Source organism: Aphelocoma coerulescens, chromosome 3 (genome assembly GCF_041296385.1).
Source record: "Aphelocoma coerulescens isolate FSJ_1873_10779 chromosome 3, UR_Acoe_1.0, whole genome shotgun sequence".
Taxonomy (NCBI): Eukaryota; Metazoa; Chordata; class Aves; order Passeriformes; family Corvidae; genus Aphelocoma; species Aphelocoma coerulescens.
Genome location: NC_091016.1, coordinates 97,694,058 through 97,709,945, shown reverse-complemented (window position 1 = coordinate 97,709,945; position 15,888 = coordinate 97,694,058). Strand labels below are relative to the sequence as shown.

The 15,888-nt window shown below is 37.7% G+C and overlaps 1 long non-coding RNA gene across 2 annotated transcripts; it reads left to right on the top strand.

The window, feature by feature from the left end:
* Window positions 1-925: 925 nt before the first annotated feature.
* On the top strand, window positions 926-9,059 carry LOC138107372 (uncharacterized). Of its 2 annotated transcripts, none has more exons than XR_011149458.1 (3): window positions 926-976; window positions 7,717-7,789; window positions 8,976-9,059. It is a non-coding gene; the product is annotated as an uncharacterized lncRNA (long non-coding RNA). The 2 variants fall into 2 exon arrangements; XR_011149457.1 differs by lacking the exon at window positions 926-976 and adding an exon at window positions 4,729-4,911.
* The last annotated feature ends 6,829 nt before the right edge of the window (window positions 9,060-15,888 follow it).

Below are 15,888 nucleotides of genomic sequence, written 5' to 3'. Positions count from 1 at the left end.
CACTATGCAGATCTTTCTGTAACCCATTGGTCTGTCCCAGACCCTCTGTAACCCATTGGTCCCCCACTGATCCCCTGTATCCCTATAAAAGGAAGTCCCCTGGCTCTGTGGGGGGGAGAGCTCGTCCCTGGCTTTCCCCTTCGCCGGAGGGAACCAACAATAAAGCTACCTCTGTGCGGAACCAGCCACACGGGCCTTCTCGTCTCTCTCTGGTCTGGTTTGGCCTGGAGGCTGCCCTGCAGAGCTGAGCTGGAATCACGAGCTGACAATCACTAAAGAGCTGACAGCCTCTGCAAGGGCCCTCCTTTGCCAGCAGCTGAGAGGAAGACACTGGGCCTCGGGAAGGCGATCCCTTTCGGGACCATCTCTCCAGACCAGTCACCTCTTCCTGGGTCAGAGCCACGGACCGCACCACCAGCTGAAATAGATAAAAGCATAACACCTGATATTCTAGCTATAAAAAGATAATGTCTGCTAGCATGCAAAGCAGCTTTTTAAAGAAAAATGAATAAAATACCTTAGTTGTTACCCTTTCTTAATCAAAAATAAGGTGTTTCCTGAAAACTATTTTTCCACTGGTAGAGCTCAGAAGAGGAAACTACATGTAAAACAGTTGTCCCTCAAGAAGTGCGGTGTGAGACTGGAGGAGATTGATGGCTTGTAATATTTCAGGTGCATATGTGGTGAAAATTTGCAGGCTAGCTCTTGGCCTGGTGAAGAAATGCCCTGCTCTACACACCCCACCCCCTCCATAGCCTATATCCCATCCCCCAGTGGCCACCAGTCACTGGGAGGCAATGCTGCACACCCAACCCTGGTGCCCCTAACCCAGTGGCCAAATGACAGGAAGTCCCACCTGGGGGAAGGGCCCAGAAAAGCCAAAAGGTACTTAAGCCAGAGGCCACAGCACATATAGGTCTTGACCCTACCCCTGCTTGGATTTCAGACCAGCTGGATGCCACTGGAATCAGGAGTGGTAGCTATAGTTATTCTTTTTTATATATTTTTCTCTCTTTTCTTCTTGTAATTCCCGCTTCTCAGAGTTTTGAGTAACTTGAAATCAGATGGGCTTGGGGTTTGTTAAGTTGAATGGACTAAGTTAATGATTTGTGAAAAGCTTTATATTGATTGAATGTTGTTCTAAACTTTTGCCAAAGTTATCTGATTTCCTGAAGGTTGTCTGTAAAGTTTTTGTTCTTTTGACATCATGTATTTAAGGATATCTTGTCAGTATTCCTCCCTCATATCTAACTCAGGGTACATTAAAAAAAGAACACAAGACCTTTTAAGAGACTCATTGAGTGAGTTCTGGGGTCTTCCTTCTGATGTTGCTTTACCCTGGTCTCCCAGGTCAGAGATTTCTGAGGGCTGGTCTTGTCAGTGAAGACTGACGCAAGCAAGGTGTTTAGTAGTTCTTTCTTCTCTGCATATTTTTTTCCAGGATCCTCCCTCTATTTAGTAATGAGTTTCCTTACATGTGTTCCTTAGTTTTCCTTTGGTTATTGATGCATTTGAAGAGGCCTTTCTTGTTGTCCTTAACATCCTTGGCCAGATATAAGTTCAGATGGGCCTTAGCCTTCCTTGTCTCATTTCTACCTTTTCTGGCCTTTCTATATTTATTCCAAGTAGCCTAACTCTGCTTCCATTTCCTACATATTTCCTTCTTAGGCTTCAGTAATGACAGGAGTTCTTTATTCATCCACTCCTGCCCCCTTTGCCCAATTTCTTTGCTTATTGGGATGTATCATTCTTGAGCCTGGTAAAAGTGATTCTTGAATATCGACTAACTCTCTTGGACTCCTTGTCCCTGCAGGAGCTGTTCTGATGGGACAAAGTTAGCTCTCCTGAAGCCAGTGGTTGTAATCTCACTTGCTGCCCTACCTCCTCCTCACCCAACACTGAATTTCACAATCTCACTTTCACTGCAGCCAAGCCTGCCCCCAATGTTGGCATCTCCAACAAGGCCTTCCCTTGTTTGTTTGTATGAGGTCAAGCAGCACGCCATTCCTTGTGAGATCCTCCACTAACTTTGTCCGAAAGTTGTCATCAGTGCTTTCCAGGAACCTCCTGGACTGTTTGTGCTTCCCTGTGTGGCTTCTCCAGAAGATGTCAGGGTAGTTAAAATGCCCCACAAGAACCAGGACTTGTGACTGGGAAGCTGCTTCAAGCTGCCTGTAAAAAGCCTTATCCTCTTCCTGCTCTTGAATCCTACAGTGCTTAACCTAGCTGTCTTATGACACTGTTTTACTTGTGTGTGCATACTAACGTATATATCAGAAGTACAGAAAGGTTTATTGTATTGCTGCCAAGGCTACCTAAAGCTCTTCCATTCTAAAACTATCATCTTCATGGTTAGTTAGAAAAAACTACAAAAGAAAATGTCTCTGATTTGAGAGAACTTGCCCTTCTCCTTTTGGTGTTCTGCTACTAAAAGGCAAGTAAATATTGCTTAGTGGAAAAAAAAATTCAAATAAATTGTGGTACTATTTAAAAGTATAGATGGATAGTTATTTCCAGTGCTCTAGTTTCATTAAAAGAGTTAAGCAATGACTTGCCTTAATGTGTAGTCCAATAGAAGTATGCCTCTGTTTTAAGCCAGCCACAGATTTAAACACGTCTAGGTATATATATACAAAGTCAAATACTAAATATGTCTTTTTTATAGACAAGATAAATTCAGGCATTAAAATCCAAAATACAATGAGTATTTTTTCTTCATTCTTAACATTTCTTTGTCCCGATAACACTATGGAAATATTCTCTGGTTTAGGAAGGAAAAACTGCTTTGAAAATGAAATAAGAACAGTGAAATGTAGAGGCTGAGTTTAGGAAAAAAACCTGAATAAGTGTGAATAACATATTATCCTAAGTTATGTGGTGTTTCATTATACAGCCTTAAAAACATTGATGATAAGGATTATGTCCCATTTTGCAAGACAGCTCCCAATTGACCTCAGAGCAATTGAGGAAAATTTCAGAAGAAAACAATATGAATCTTCTATCATTTATATTTGCTTAATGATAATTTTTCTACATTCACTGCCTACAACTGTGGGTTTTCAGTCCATTAGCAAAAAATTAATTTTACAAATAGTACAGTATAATGAGACCTTTCCTATAAACTTCCCAGAACTAACCGTAGTGGCAGGGGTTTTCAGCTAATTGGGCTGTGCTAATAGAATGCATATGCACATTTGCAGTAGCTCAGCTGGTGGGCAATAGCTTGTTAAACCACCAGCACACAATTACTTTTGTCCATGTCAGAGCCTTAGCTATAAAAGCATTGATTTCCAAATTTGAGATAGAGGATTGTAGCATCTGACTCTCAGAGAATCATAGTGGTTAGGGTTGGAAGGGACCTTAAAGATAATCTAGTACCTGCACCCCTGCCATGGGCAGGGACACCTTCCATTAGACCAGGCTGCTCCTGGAACTTCCTAGAACACTTCCAGAGGTGGGGCATCCAGCACTTTTCTAGGTAAATTGTTCCAGTGCCTCTGATGCCTTATGAGGCCTCCTAGACACAGAGACTGGACAGAAGTAAAAGAATAAAATAGGTATTTATTTGAAAGGCCTTCAAAGGTACACCCTGGAGCCACTGGCTATTGCCAAAATGGACCCCAAGATGAACGACAGGTCACGAGTTCTTCACACCTTTATAGGTTTGGTTCATTTGCATATCAGGGTTAATTCTCCTTTTAAAGCTTCAGTTCAATGATGTAATTTCCCCTCTGCTGGCCTCCCTTAGAAGCTCTTTGGATTATACTTTTTGGGCCTAGGATGGTCTGGGTGACCTTGGAGAGCAGGCCTGGAGAGGCTTTGTTATGTCTACCTAGCATGAGTGAGCAGAAATTAGCAAGCTACAAGAAACTTCAGAGTTACACTCTGAGCAGTACAGAATCAGGAAAATATAAAAGTTAAAACCTAGGCACCACCTCAACATCCTCATAATGAACAATTTCTTCCTTATACCTAATATAAATCTACATTCTTTCAGTTTGAAGCCACTACCCCTTGTCCTATCACTACAGGTTCTTGTAACAAGTCCCCCTCCAGCTTTCTTTTAGGGCTCTTTTAGGCACTGGAGGGCTGCTATAGGGTTTTGCTGGAAGTCTCTCTTCTCCAGGCTGAACAGCCCCAACTCTCAGTCTGTCTGCACAGGAGATGTGTTCCAGCCCTCTAATCATCATTTTTGGCCCTCATCTGGACTTTTTCCACATCCTTTTGTGTTTGGAACTCCAGAGTTGAACTCAGTAGTCCAGGTGGGGTCTCACGAGAGTGGAGTAGAGGAGGAGATTTCACCTTCTTTAACCCACTGGCCACACTTCTTTTTAGTGCAGCCCAGAATACGTTTGGCTTTCTGGACTGCAAGTACTCATTGCAGAGTCATGTTGATCTTGTTGTCCTTCAAGACCTCCAAGTCTTTCCCCTCAGGGCTTCTCTCAATCCATTCTCTGCCCAGCCTGTACTTGTGGTTGGGATTGCCCCGACTCATGTGCACAACCTTACACTTGACCTTATTGACCTCCATGAGGTTCACATAAGCCCACATCCCTTCTCTCCAACATGCTGATTGCACCAAAGTGCTTTGTGTGGTTTGCAGACTTGCTGAGGGTGCATCTGATCCCTCTCATGATGCTAAGGTAGAAGTTTGTTATTAAATGAGCTTAAGCTATTGAACAGTATTTGATAATATTTATTTGTTTCCTTTTAAAACAGGAATCCAAATTAATTATTTACTATAAGTCAGTAATAAATAAAGCCACATAGATTTTTGAGGAACCCAGGGATACTGGAAGACAGGGAGGAAGGCCACAAACTTTTGTTACTGGATGCAGGACAAAATAGATTTAAAGTGGACATGGAAGTCTATATATTGCAACATGAGTAATACAGTGAATACTTCTTAAGGTAAGCCCATTAAGCTTTGATATGATGAGGTTACTTCTTTATTGGCGATTTATAAATCAAGGGGTTGCTTAACAAAATGATGTAATCCAGTGTGCTGCGTTGACCCCGGGTGGGTGCCAGGTGCCTACCAAAGCTGCCCTATTAGTCCTCCTCCTCAGGTGCACAGGGGAAAGAATATAATGAAAGGCTTATGGGTCAGGGTAAGGACAGGGAGAGATCGCTCACCAAATACTGCCACAGGCAAACTAGACTAAACATGGGGGGAAATTAACTGAATTTATTCCCAATCAAATCAAAGTAGGATAATGAGAAATAAAAACTAAATCTGATAAACATCTTCCACTCACCATTATTTTCATCCTGGGGTTAACATCATCCCTGAATTCTCTACCTCCTCCACATAAGCAACATAGGGGAACAGGAAGTGGTGACTGGGCTCAGTTCATTGCACATTGTCTCTGCCTCACCTTTCTCCTTAGGGAAAGGATTCCTCCCACCCTTTCCTTGCTCTAGAAGCCACTGCTGTAGGCCCCCCATTACCAAAACCTGGCCATGCAAACCCAATACATCCAATCAACACAAAAACTATGTCTATATACTCAAAGTTTTGGGACATTAAAATATAATTAATTAGCAATCATTATACAGTAATGAGTGTTTGTCAGTCATGGTTTCTAGAAATGGTTTGTTTGTTTACACACCATTCTTCATCATGCTTTGCAAGCACCTAAGATGGACATCTGTATTAGGAATGTCCACGGAGTATGCTTGTACCCTGCTTATGATGTTGCAGTGTGTCTCTCTGCTTGTCAGTTCCTCTCAGTGCTCTTGGTATTTCATAGAGACCTCTAAAAGCAGAAAGGAGAGCAGAAAGGGGTTGTGCATTTTGAAAACACATCTTTAAATTCTTCAGTTTAGTAGAAAGTAACTTTGTGTTATTAATCAAAGGTTTGTACACATTTACTTGTACTTAATGGTTCACATCACATACAGTATGGACATGTTAACCAGTGATTTTAAAGTTCAGAGAAAGAAAAATCTCTAAACAGTAAAACATAATTTCTTAGAAGAAGTCTGAACCCTGGATGTCTGAATTTACATCTGCCGTAGCAAAGCAGAACACACAGCCAGAAGATTCTGAACAATTCTCTTAAAACACTTGTGGATTTCTGGAAACCAGGAGGGCCCTAAAATTAAGATAACATAAGACTCATAAAAACACGAAAGCAATTTTGAAGCTAAAGTCTTTATGTTAGGGAACACATAATGTTGTAGAATTTCTAGGAATACAGAAAAGTATGATCTCAGGTATTCCAGGACAAATTTCTCAGGATTCACAGAAACAGGTGGTAGTTTGTGGGAGACAGAGGAGTAGAAACTCCTGCAATTAAAGGACGCTTTGATTTCCAACCCTGGAAAGGTCTGGCTTAATTGACAGAGATTTGTGGACTTTAAGCAACAGGATTACAAACTTGTGTTCCTATTATTATAAGTAAAATTGTACACTGGGTGTTTTGGTGAAAGGTTTTAAAATATAATAGTGTGATTTTATACAGTTTAAGTTAAGAAAGTAGATGGTATAAGAGAGACAACTGTGTGTACGTGACATGAGAAGTTATTGGTCAAGACATAGCTGCATAGCAGTGAGAAGTGCCACAGGTGATAGGTCATTAATCTAAAACAAAGTGTCGTTTTAAGTATCTATTGGATTAGAAAGTTATAAATTACGATGTAACCCTAAATCTTGTGACTAGTCACCATTATTTGGAGGTGTTGTAAAATCTCACGCCTCGACTGATGCGTTTGTTATTTTAAACAATAAATTCGTGTAGTTGCATAGTCCCATCCCTTAAAGTTACTCTCCTCCGACACGTGAAAGCGCGAGAAACGGACAGTAGTTCTTTGTTTAGCTTGTTTGTTTGTTTTTTCTTGTAAATGTCTGATTTAAAAAAAATGTTGTTAGTTCCAGATTTGAGATAAATTTTCTGTTGCTGAAGAAAAGAAATAAGCAGTAGGTACCATCATCACTGACTTAGTGAAGCTTAGTGCTCAGTGAGGATTACAGTCAGCTGTTGCAGTGAGGATATCAGCAATACTGGAGGCGAAGTGTAACTTAAATTTCCTTTAAGTACGACTGTTTGGTCTACAGGCATTGTTTCAAAACCAGGTGCCAGGCTCCTTAAACAGATATGCCTTCACAGTCCCTGGGATTTGGAAGGTGGCTTTCTGCAGGGTAATGAAAATGGTAAGGCACATATGATGGAGATAAGAAGAAGCCAGGCTTGCTACAAAGATCCTCTGGCATAATTAAGCCAATGTAAATGGGATGTCTCTTAAAATAGGTCTGCTCTTCCCTGTTTCAGACATAGAGAAGAAATGAAAACATAATTCATGGAAGAGTGAAGCTATATTTAGAGAGAAGCACTGGCATAGGAAAAAAAAGTTTAAATAAAAAGTTATGAAGAGATAATGTAATCAGAATTGATCGGACCTTTCCTTTCTTGCTTCTTAAAATGTGAACGAAAAGGATGATATCCAAAATAAATATAAAATAAAGCACATCTCTTGCACCAGTAATCTAAGCGAAGATAAATAGGACAAGGAAAAATGTGAGCACATTTTGAAGAGTTGTGAGGCATATACCTAGAAGGCAAACATAGACTTGAAAGAAAAGAGACATTTGCTAAAGGGAAAGTCCTCAAAGCTGTATATGTCATAATAGCTTTATGCAGCTAAACAGCTTTTCAACTACTTTATTTATAGATTAAAAGTGTGGGGGTTTCAGTCTGTAAATTTGCTCCACAGGCTGTCTCCTCATACAGTCCAGCAATCCATCATACAAGAGTCTGGTGAAGACACATCATCTCAGCACAAACTGGTAGGACAACAGACTGTGATAAAGAAGTAGTTATCAGAAATTAGTGTTAAAAGTTAGCCAGTCCTACTCTAGAAGTCATATTTTATTGCCTTGAAAATGTCAAAGATTACTTGAAATAAATATTTACTATAATGTTAAAAACATGGGAAATCAATGTAGTTCTACTTATTTCCTTTGTGTAGTACAAAAAGTGAAAATTAATATTTGGAAATATGCTACTGCTGATTTTAAAGGGCTATACAACATTAATCTGCTTTTATTTAATGCTTCCCTAATATGTAGGTACATTTTCTTTGCTACTACAGATGTTAATCTTTGCTCTAACAAAATTTTCCCACCTAATCAGCATTATCTCTTCTTTTAGAACTAAACCAAAGTTCTTAGACTTTTGGGAAATCTCCATAAATTTAGATTTTATATATGACCATTCTAAACAAAAAGCTGCACTGGAAACTGATAAATGCATTTCCAGTGCCTCATAGAAAATAACTGTTCTTGCCTTTAGTTATGAATTCTGAGAATTTTAATATCAATCTATATGAAATTTATTTTTCATTATTAAAAGTTAAAATGCTTGTAATTATATATACAGAAATTATGAACAGTTATTTAAACATTTCTATAAAAATGGTTTATTGTTAAAAAAATCCTCCTTTGACAGCAAATAGCTTAGTTAGCAACAACAAGACAAGCTTATATAGCTAAAAAGAAATCTTTAATATTTGACTATCTTTTTTAAAATAATCAGAAGCACCAGTTATTTATTAATCGCTGTAAGAACATAAAACTGTTGTACTATTTCCAGCAGTGGGCAGAATTAGACCTAGGAAAGATCAATTAAATAAATAAAAAAAAGTAGGCATATGGCAATGCATTGTTACAATAATACCCTAATTCCCACTGCTTTGCAGTCACGAACTTGTTGAAACAGAGATCATAGCATAGCTGTTATGAAAAGCCATTTCTATTACTAAAGTTTATGTAGCTGCCAGGTAAAAATTTTCCTGCAACATCTAAGCTGTACTCTATTTTTGGGAGGAAAAAAAACCTGTGCTGAACAAATTTTCTTAAACTCAGTTCTCTTACCTACCAGGTCTTAATTCAGTCTTTGAGTTTTACTCCTGTAGATATAACCTTCTTTTAAAACTCTATCTGTAAAAAAATACCTATTTCTAATCTGTTTCAGGTGCTGAAGATTGTGAACACTAACCTAATGCCTTGGGAGGTAATTGAAGATGGAGTTGATCTGAAAGTCCATTAAATAACAGAGAAAGAAAATGAAGAAAACCATCTGTTCTCTTGAGCTTGCTCACATGTAAAAATAGAATATGTGCATGTGTAAATACAAAAGTTAATCCACTCTTACATTAATTAATTAAAATTTACATGTATATATGTATGTGCAGCTAAAAGTCCATTTCTGATTTTGTATTAGTGTGTTTTATGTAAGCCATGGCTATTTAGCAGCCACTCGAGTAACAATATTTGATAAAGAAGACTGCTAAAAAATTAAATCTTCACTGCTACAGTAGGAAAACCTGCAGTAACAGGTTTCAGAAAACAAGGGTGTTTCATTGTGGGTGTTGAAAGAATTTCATGACAGAATTATTTGAAAATAATCCCTCTAGAGTTTTTTTTTTTTGCGTAATTGGAGACATTTTTACTCTGTCAGTCTAGTTTTAAGTTCAGGTGATCAAATCAGGAAAAGCTATGGTCTCCAGACTGGTTTTCCTGACTTTCTCACCTTTCTTCTGCAAAATTAAGATGAACTGTGCTACAGAGAATTACTGAGTGAAGCAAAAGTAGAATCCCAACTATGCAGTAATGCAATTCTTCCCTGAAATGGGACACTTTCCCTTAAAGAGTTTTTCACCCACTTGCAAGCTTTATTTGGTTCCCAGTTATAGATGAAACATACTAATTTTACTAATATACAGAAGTCTGGCCCTACTATTTCTTATATACCAGTTAATTTGTTGCAGTATTGTATGTGAGTGTGTATTTTTGATTTTTTTAAAAAATTTTATTAATTCTCAGAGGAAAGAAGCAAATAAATGTAGATCAAAACCAGAAAGCTCCACTTCCCCCCTCCCACCCCCCCAGACTTGAGAGACTGAGTGATTTGACATAGTTGAGTTGAGAGGAATTTCACTTGAAAGCATAATTACTAACCTATCTACTCTTGTGTATGTACACTGACATGATCATAGTTATATTCCCACGCTGAATATGAGGTTGAAAAAGGAATTTTTTAGCATTATTTTATGATGTTGGAGAATGGGGCATGACATTAAAAACAGTGATACAATACAAAGATTTTGATTGCAACTTCTGTTCTGTTTTCTTTTTCTGTTTTTCAGATAGTCGTTGCTTGGAAATTGTTTTGGCTGGTAAATCACAAATGTCCTTTGAGTATAATGCTTTGTGTAGTGCATTAGATTATATGGACACAAGTCGCACTGGATTAAAAGTAAGCCTTATAACTAAAAGCCTTGGTCTTCTAACTACTAAAGAATCTAATACCTCAGTCAATTGGTGTTGTCTCTATTAAACTCCTTATCGATTTCTTAGATCAGAGAGCTTTTTGAACTACCTTGGGATTTGTTTAAAATATCAAGTGAATGGGTAGCCTTTTGTAACTAAGAAAGGAAACATAGTTAAATCTCTTGCTACAACATTCAAACTATCTTAAAATCTTTATTTACAAAATCAATCATTGCACACTAAAAATCTGGTCTAACTTACAGACTTGAGTACATTTAAAGTATGAAACCTCTGAGCTCCACATATAAAATGTATATTCATCTGTCTTAGTACCAACAATAACAGCAGTGGAGTTAATGTAAATATCAACTGAATAGAAACTGCTTTCTTCTAGCTTGTTTTTCATCATCTGGATTTAGCTTTAACAGTTAAAGGAAAGAAAAGGCACCTGAGTAAGAGTAAACAGTAGAAAGCTACTTGATACTCACAGTGCTTGTCCTAATATCCAACACAATACCAAGAACTATGTTGCAGAGACATTAAAGATTTTTCTGTCAAAAAACCACATGATGTTATTTGCAAGAAATAGCTTTATTTTCTATCTGTAAGTACTGTTACCTGACACCTTTCTCATGAAGATTATTTTCTTTTCCATTCGAATGTTTTTCTGTGGCAAATGACGGGCATCTTCAGAAAATTGCTGGAATCTTATTCTTTCAAATGAAAAGTTTCTTTAAAGTTTTCTAATAATCCATGCAGATTTTAAAGAAAAACTGATATTCGTGGAAGAATGGTGGCGAACCATAATGCTTTTGCATTTAAATAAGTCTAGTTTTTTCTGCCTCTGCTTAGAGCTATGATACAGAAGTGTTTGATACACAAGTGTTTGATACTGCTGTACCACAAGCAAATACTGTTGAAGAAATCTGGGTCCAAATCAAAGCCAAAAATGAACTAGGATATGTGAAGGCACAGATTTATATAGTAATCTCTTATGTGAATATGTCAGTAAGAAAAAAAATATAAAAGTAATATTTGTTAATTATGCACAAGTATAGAAATGAAAACTTAAAAATAGTATGCAAAAAAGGAACAGATACAGTCTATGTTTTATATTCTCTATTTTATAATGAGTGAAAAGTAAGGGATCAGCATATTCGGATTTCCACTGGTCTTATCCTCAGTGCTGTACGTATGCTAAAGGAATTTAATTTTTGCTATTCAGTCAGAATACAAACATGACTTTGTTTTAGAGAACACAGAGGTCATGACTCGACACTCAGCAGGCTATAAATGCACAACCGAAAAATCTGTGAATATTAAGATAATATATTATTAAAAATTATGTTCTATCTGCTTTCCCATTGAATCAGCATAACTTATTAAATACATAACAAAATTCATTTGCCTAGTCACTGTAGATAGAGTACTTGATTAGCAAATAAATAAGCTAATGTATCACATTTTTAAACAAGTAAGTTACTTTTGAACTATGCTAAAAGTCATTTAATTCTTATCTCTTGTTAAGAGGCATGAAATATACTTTAAAATTATAAAAAGAAAAGAAGAAATTCAGTTTATTGAAATATAGCTAGACTGAAAAAAAGTTTCCTTGTGCTTCCTGAAGATTAGTCATTTATGCCGCATAGTAACTTTTTTCATGCAAATAATTTTAATAACCCTAAAAGATGATGTTATTTATGTATCTCCTATAATAGCACATAAAAATACATGTTAGTCCAGCAAACTCTTCTTTTTTGCAAACACATGTTTTAAAAAATTTACAAATACAGTTACATTTGGAATTTCTTCTAGAAGTTGTGCAATTTTTTTCAGGTTATCTAAGTCACTGTTTAATTCCTACATACTGAAAATTGTTAAGGAATATGTTCCTATGGTGTGGGATCAAAAAGACAGTTTATTGTCCAAGATCTTTTTTTACAATAGCTCTTTGGTACCCATTGAACATGATCAACTTACCTCTCTTTGTAGAGGTAAAGGGGCATTTTCAACTACTGGGAGAAAGAATCATACAGAAAGTACATCTAAACTAATTTGAACATGAGAAACTCTTAGCAAAAAGCAAGAAACACATTGCTTACAAACCAATTTTCAATAATCTACTCAGTACTTTTAGAAAATTTAGAGAAAGGGTGTCAGGACCTATTTGTTGTGATTGTTTGACATTGCTAGGCCCATTAAAACAAGAAGGAAAAGCAACTTCTCGCAGTCTCTTCTTTCTTAAATATGTACATCACAGAGGCGTTGCCAGCTTGTTTAATTGGCCTAGCAACCTGCCCATCAAACCAAGTTTCCCTAAGCTGCTAAACTACCACAGTGGTCATTAGTAGGAATCTAGAGTTTAAAGACAATGAAAAAGAGCTGACTAAGTCTGGAACTATGGAAATAAGAGCTCTTCAGAAGGAAAAAAACATGACTGAAGCAGACTCAGATGGCATAAACTGCAAGATAAGCACAAGTTTTCTAGTCCCTTTTATAAAACCTGGCTGAGAAACTTAAGTAGATTACTGCAGAGTTCAGCTTCTCTTTATTATTAATACAGTATTATATGTATGTATTATATAGTCATGGGTTAGCATAACTTCGGAAGTGATTTTCTTGCAAAGAGATACTTACAGCTTCCTCTATGACCTAACTGAACCAATCAACTGGCTAGTTTGAATATTGAAAATTTTTTAAGCCACTTAAAATTTTGATCACCTCTGTGGTCCACATTTAAGAATGGACAAACCCCGGGAAAGCTGTCTCTTGCTTCCTGTCTTGGGACAGGTAACTGGGCTGGGCCCGTATGGGCCTCAGTGGGCCTGGACTAGGCCCTGCTGGGCCCAGGCCGGGCCAGGCCACAGCCATCATGGAGCAGTGCAGCCCTGTTCCACCTGTGACCCCCCCGCAGCCCTGCTACGTGCAGACAGCATGGCCCAGCTCCACCCTCCCCCCTACCCTCCCACCTCTTCCAGTGCGGCTGAAGATTCAGCTGAAGCTGCTCCGCTGTCCGGCAAAGATCATGTGACCAACAGCGATAAGCAAATTCCAGCTGCAAGGCCTGGGTGAGATTAACCCTTTTAGTGTTGTAAGTTTCCTCCAGAAGAGATGAAGCCTGCAGACATTAAGTAAAGAAAGAAGAGCTGAAAACCTGAGGGAGGAGAAAGAGGAGATGCTCAAAGCTGAAACTCTGTCTTAAAGCTATGGTGGTGATAGACTATGATGTATCAGAGTACCTGTTGTAATTTCATGAAAGCATGGGGGGTGGAGCGTTCAACCTGCACTTGTGAGCACCTGTGCTGAAATAAGCAAATGCTGAAGCAGCTGGAATTTGATGAGAAGCTTGAACAGGGAGAGATGGAAGTGATGAGGACACTTGCTTCAAATTGGAAGGAGAAAGACCTCTGTTCCTAGAGATGCTCCCAGATATAGTCCTAGAGATGAAGATGGTGAGGACCTGTTTGCTCCCAGGGAAGGGGGAGGGCCTATATTTCTAGAGATGAAGATGCTCCCAGAGATGGGTGAAGAGAACTTTTGTTTTTGGACAGCTCAACCTTAGGATAGTACTCCAGTAGCTCAAGATTGGACCCTTGAAAGCAGTTGTGGAGAAAGCTGTAAGTCATGGGAAGGGACTCTCACATGTGAGCAGAGAACCAACCCAGGCAGCTGTCTCGTTGTGATCCTGAAGCCATGAGAGAACTTCTTGTGGAGATATCTCCATAGCATGAGCAAGAGAGACTCCTCTCCTCTCCTCTCCTCTCCTCTCCTCTCCTCTCCTCTCCTCTCCTCTCCTCTCCTCTCCTCTCCTCTCCTCTCCTCTCCTCTCCTCTCCTCTCCTCTCCTCTCCTCTCCTCTCCTCTCCTCTCCTCTCCTCTCCTCTCCTCTCCTCTCCTCTCCTCTCCTCTCCTCTCCTCTCCTCTCCTCTCCTCTCCTCTCCTCTCCTCTCCTCTCCTCTCCTCTCCTCTCCTCTCCTCTCCTCTCCTCTCCTCTCCTCTCCTCTCCTCTCCTCTCCTCTCCTCTCCTCTCCTCTCCTCTCCTCTCCTCTCCCTAAGTGAACTGAACAAGGTTATTATGGAAGTGGGAAACTGACTGACAATCTCAAAGGTTGTCTTTTTATATTGTCAGTGGGAGAAGGGAGAAAGGTGGGGGGAGGAGAAGTGTTCTGAAGTTGTGGTCTGATTTTTTTTTCTCTCTTTTAGGTCTGTTAATAAACTTTTTAATATTCTTTTAAGTTTTGTGCCTGCTTTGCTTTCTCCTAATTCTTATCTCACAGAAGGTAAATAAGTAATGAGTTTTTTTGGACCAAACCACTACATATATATATTATAGGCATATATATAATTTTTCATATCCTCAAAGGCAGTATATGTTGTATCTCACAACTTTGAGTACTGAATCTAAAATATTTAGTTCTGTCTTTAAAACTACCATATATAATTCCTTTGGACAGAAATTTAAAAGTCTATGTTACTTGTGGTGCTTTCTAATACAGTAGTTAGCAATGATTTCCACACAAAACATTTTTAAAAAGTTAAACATCTATTTTGTTTTCCATAAGTTTATATGTACCTCCCTGCATCATATCAAAAGTCTAAGTACATAATCTTTACAGTATGATTACTAACAACTATATGTCTTTTCTATAACAAGTTCTAACAGATAGGAACTTAAAATTTTTAAGAATAAATTATTTTTCAGATACTTTTTTTTCTAGTTATTGTTATTTGGAATACTTTACAGGTTTTTGGGGTTTTTTAAGAATTAACATGCAATATAAAAATAAAATTAATTTTGATAAAATATCTCATTTGAAATGTTTAATACTATTATAAGTTAACTCCCTCCAAGGGCTTAGATAAATATTATTTTTGTTGCATTAAGAGGTTTTTTTATAAGAACTAGCAAGGATATGAAAACAATGAAGGAAGCAAGAGTATTACAGAACTGTGGCTCATATATGCACGGAGAAAACACAAAAGGCTAAAACTCAATTCAAAGTTGAAACTGTCCAGTATTGTGTAAGACAAGAAATGCTTTTGTATTGTATTCATTGTGAGTAGAACTTTTTTCCCATGTTATTTTTCCACAAACCTTAAATTGTTTTAAATCAAGCTAGGAATTACACTAAAGACCCACAAAGAGGTCTCACCTTCCAGAAATAATGATTTGAATAGGATCTTTATCTCATTTATGAGTACTGATAATCTCAAGTAGGCCAGAGACCTTATCAGAAATGTTTTAATTGTGAACCAAACATTAGCAACTGAAAAATGCAAGAAATTCCATTATTTGAAGATATTTAAGTATTACAGATTTTATGCTTAAATGAACACTAGTTTCTGTAGTATGCAATATTTTCTGATAATATTATTTCATATTTTACATCAACATAAAATGATTACAATTTATAGAAGGGATGGAAAGTTTATGCCTTTAGTAGGTGCAATGAAAATGAGCACAACCAACTATAATTTCAGAGTACACTTCATTTACGTCAAAAGTTCTTTGCTTATAATGAGACCTTAATCATGTATTTATCATGTTGCCATGATTTCAGTGTATGTTCCATAATTTTAGCAAACAGTTTTATTGGATTAAATATTTCATGAGTA